The following is a 5038-nucleotide window of genomic DNA, read 5'->3' as shown; positions in this document are numbered from 1 at the left end:
CCCCCCTCCCCGTACCTCCCCAAACCCCACCCCCTACCCCCAAATATAAGAACTTAGGTAGAACGGGTTTCAGTCCTTGAGATGTCCTATACTAATGGAGTACTAGGGAATGCATGGAAAGGAGGTTTGGTCCTTTAATATTAATGGGAGTGTGATATGTAGCTTGATGGGTTAGAGGTATCCCAAACTATAGGAACTACTTAATGGGGTGGCAGAAGGAAAATGGATGAGTTAAGCATAGAAGAAAAGTTGCATTGCTCAGGGTGAGGGTGAGGTTTATAGAAGCTTTGTTTGCTTAAAATATCTCAGCCTACTAGAGAGTGGGGCACTGCAGTATAATGAGGAATTGATGACTAAACTGTTTATTATTAAAATAAACATAAGGGAAGAATCATACACGGCCTGTTAATTTTTCTTGTTACTCCCACTATCATGGTTTGGAAGAGAATTGAAAGAATTTGATTGAGAGGAACTCTGGTCAAAAATAGGTCTTGTTTTGTATGCTGAGTGAACTAGGACAGCCTCGATTGAGGTCCACTCTTGAATTGGGGTGAGGAGTGATAATCCAATCTATAGCAGATGGTAGAGTGTACACCTAAAAAGAAGACTACTGTCAGTTCTCTTGGAAAAGCAGTGAGGCAGAATTACTGCTGATAGAAAAGATGGGTGTAGAGAGAGTTTTAGTAATTATTACGGAAAAGATGATGAGGAACAGAGTCTCGTATTTAGAGAAGGAAAAATCAGCAGAAAGTATAAAAAGATATTTGGTCAGAGGTAAAGTCATGAAGAGACCCCTGTAGCCGGAGACCAGTGTTAGAGGAGAGCAACTGATTTATAGTGTGAAAGGAGTTCCTAGGATTGAGTTCAGAAGAAAATAAATCCTTTTTACTGGCAACATCCATGCATATTCAAGGTTTTTCCAGGCTTATGGTGATGCTATCCTGGTCACTTATACCACCCTTGTGGCTCTGTCAGTCTGATTGCTCTTTTGCTACCAAGACTGGCTTGCGGCATTGCTGAGCCAGTTAGTTGTCCATGAAGACAGCATTGAAAGCAAGTGACAAGAAGCTTCCCTTTTGCCCCTCTACTTTTCATTGCAGCATGTTTTAATATCTGTGGCTTATGTGACCATGATGAGGCTTTTTAAACTAGAAGTTAAAGCCTTGAAATTGGAGGTTTTGGACACGTTTGCTGGATGAAAAGTTTTTAAATACTTTGCAATACCAGTTTTAAGAAATTTGACTTTTAGCTAGTCCTTTTCCTGGTCCAATTTGTTATTGATGAATACTGAAATAGCAACAGTTAAAAAAATTAGTTTGGGCTACTTTGGTGGTCTGCTAATTTAGACTAGTTTACTGATTTTACATGAATATTATTTTTTTAATATTATTTATTTTAATGAGACTAGTTTGTATATAAGTTCTAGCAGCCATTTTTTTAATATATAGAATGTATGAGCTTTAAACTAGTGCTATATTAAACTTAAAAAGGAAAAGATAAATTTGACAATAATTTTTTTTTTTGTTCTGAACTCTGGATAAAAAGTTTAATGTGGGTAGAAAATACTTTAAAGAAAAAGGAAATAAAATAAAATAAAAGCTATTTTAAATTCTTTTTTACTGAGAGGAAGCTTATCAGTAGTGAGAATGAGTTAGAAAAACAAAAGAAATTATAATATTTAAGACTTTTTTTACTTTACTTTGTTTTAGAATTTATCTTGAAAAGAGAAAAAAATAGGTTTTGTCAAGAAAGAGAATGAAGGGTGTTCTGGATCGATTTTCTCTTTTATAGGGATTGTTGTTTATGATTGTCATCAAGTCGAGTATGAATCATAGTGACTCTACGAACTCTATGACTCTAATACCTTTCCATAACTGTTGTCATTTCACCAAGTTCATTGAGTTTCCAGAGGCATGTGGTTAAGGAAGTGGATGCCACTCCTGCTTCTAAACCTGTTTTACATCTGTAAGGATTGGATGGCTGAATATTTATAGAGGGTAATTGTGCTGTATTGGGGGCGGGGGGGGGGGCAAGTTGGGAGGGACAGAGGAGTTTGAACCTTTATCTGTGATGTTTGGGTTGGAGGCTAGGGGAGGATGGTATGTGGGATTATTTACTGTGTGGGGTTAGAAAATGGAGATTATTATCTGCGGATTAGGGTTTGAAAAGGAAGGTGGTGTTTTAGTTTCAGAAGATCTGTTTAAGATTTCTTTGTGAACAACGAGGTTAGATATGAGTTTAGGCTAAAATTTTTAGCTGCAGTTTCAGGCTGAGAGAGGCCAGATGGAGAAACAGGAAGGGGGCTTTTGCATATAGCAGTGCTGGTAGATTAGGATAGATTAGCAGGAGGAAAGGAGGTGCTTAGCGATCAGAGAGATCAAAAGCGAGGAAGTTTTTGATCAGGAAGGGGAACAGTTTAGAGTTAGAATTTGCTTATAACAGCACATAACAACAACAACAACAACATGGCAGTTTTGACAAAGAGAAAGACAGACAGTAAAGAAAGGGATTTTTTTAATTTTATTTTTTTACTATTTGTCATTGTGTTAGTAGAAAACATTGACGTCTCTGAGAATGTTGTACTTGAGTGTCTCATTTTAGGGCTATCGAGATTCATTATTTAATTGATATTGCAGCTATGCCGTGGTTACACACCCCAGTGGAGTGTACGGAGAAGGACAGGATTAGTTGGCTCCCATAATTTGGAAGGGGTATGTAGTGGAGGTTCCCAGAGAGATAAACTCAAGGGAACAACGCATTCCTTACTTAACTTTGGTCTTCGTGAGAAGGTCTGCTCACGACATGGGCAGGAGATTCAATAAAGAAACACCACTCCACCTTAAATCACTCTAGTGTTGTTCAGAAGGCCGGTAACAGCTAGAGGCAAAAAAAATCCCTGAGAAGGGAATCTTCTTGACAGTACAAAAAGGACGGTCCTCGAGTATTTTATAAATTCTGGATATAAGTCCCTTGTCAGACATGTCATTACCAAATATTTTTCCCAATCCCTTTTTACCCTTTCTGAGAGGTTTTGGGATGTGTACAGGGATTTAAATCTTAGAAGGTCCCATTCATCTATATTTTTTATGCTTATCATGTAATTTGTTTCTTTTTTCCCCCCTATTTTATCCTCTCCTGGTTGTAGAATTTCCAGGATGCTTAGAAGACTATTTATGCTGTGGATTAGGACTTCTAGAGTTCTTCTAAGCTTTTCTTTAATGACATTTATATTCCTTAGTTTTAGTCCTAGGACAATAATCCACTTTGAATTGGTTTTTCTTTATAGGTGTGGATCTTGCTTGAGTTTCCTGCAGCTAGTTTTACATTTTTGCCAGCACCATTTGTTAAAAGGGATGTCATTTTCCCACTTAATTGATTTCATCTCCTTGTCAAAAATCCACTGACCATGGGTAGATGGGCTGATTTCTGGAATCTCAATTCTATTCCATCGATCTATACATCTGTCATTGTACCAATACCATGCTGTCTTGACTACCATGGCAGTGTAGTAGGATTTTAAATCAGGGAGTGAGATGCCTCCTACCTTGTTTCTCTTTTTAACGAGTGCTTTGCTTATTTTGGACCTCTTTCCATTCCAAATTGGAATTTGCCTTTTCCATCTTATTGAAGAATGGAATTGGTATTTGTATTGTATTCGAGCACCACAAGAAGATAAAGAAAAATAACCCAGTTGAAAAATGGACACAAAATGTGAACAGACACTTCACCAAAGAACACATTCAGATGGTTAACAAATACTTGAAGAAATGTTCAAAATTCCTAGCTCTAAGAGAGATGCAAATAAAAACAACTATGAGATATCATCTCACCCCAGTCAGAATAGCAAAATTTAACAGAACAGCAAACATAAAATGCTGGCAAGGTTGTGGAGAAACTGGAACCCTCATTCACTGTTGGTGGGAGTGTAAAATGGTGCAACCACTATGGAAGGCTGCATGGTACTTTCTCAAAAAGTTGCAAGTAGAAACATCATTTGACCCAGCAATTCCACACTACTGGGAATTTATCCTAAAGAAACTATAACTGCCACCCAATCAGATATACGCACACCCATGTTTATTGTGGCTATGTTCACAATAGCAAGGAGTTGGAAACAACCTAAGTGTCCATCAACAAACAAATGGACAGAGAAGCTGTGGTATATTCACACAATGGAAAACAACACTGCATTGAAAAACAAGGAACTCATACAATATTATTCAAAATGGGTGACTCTGGAGGACATTATGCTGAGTAAAGTGTCTCAGTCACAAAAGGGCAAATAAACAGGACTGACATCAGGATTGAGGGGAGACTGGGAAAGACGGGTTCAATAATGTATACTGCATTGAAACAGATAAGGGAGAAAACTGTTTTAAAGGGATATGTAATTAGGTATTTTTGTCATGACGGGAGTCCAGAGAGAAGACTGTATAGTGGAGTGGACCTGGGGGAGGGTTTGTAAAACAATGAAAGAATTTTTCTTTTACTTTTCTAAGAGGTTAGTGTACTAGGGGGGAGGGTTGAGAGGGGAGAAAGGTGCAACAATGAATGAATGGAAACTCAAGTCTCTGTATTTTAAAAAAAAAAAAAAACCTACCAAGGAACTCAGGAAATACTATACAAAATGAGTGACCCTGGAGGACATTACGCTGAGTGAAATATCTCAGTCACAAAAGGACAAATATTGCATAGGGCCACTGTTGTAAAATGGGACTTACATCGGGGTTGAGGGAAGACAGAAAAGGAGGGGAGGAATGATGTATATTTCATTGAAACAGATGAGGGAGAGAACTGTTTCAAAGGGACATATGAATGGGTATTCTTGTCATTACAGAAGTCCAGAATGAAGGCTACAAAGTGGAGTGAACTTGGGGAGAGGGATTGCACAACAATGAAAGAGTTTTTCATTTCAAGGAGAAGAATGATTTTGGGGGGAAGGGGTGGGCAGGGAGAAAAGTGCAACAATAAATGACTGGAAATCCTAAATCTCTGTAAACTTTCATGAAAATAAATAAATAAATAGAATGGAATATAT

This window comes from Elephantulus edwardii, unplaced genomic scaffold (genome assembly GCF_000299155.1).
Source record: "Elephantulus edwardii isolate Elephantulus edwardi_28Jun2011 unplaced genomic scaffold, EleEdw1.0 scaffold00012, whole genome shotgun sequence".
Lineage (NCBI taxonomy): Eukaryota > Metazoa > Chordata > Mammalia > Macroscelidea > Macroscelididae > Elephantulus > Elephantulus edwardii.
Note: the sequence above shows the minus strand (reverse complement) of the source record.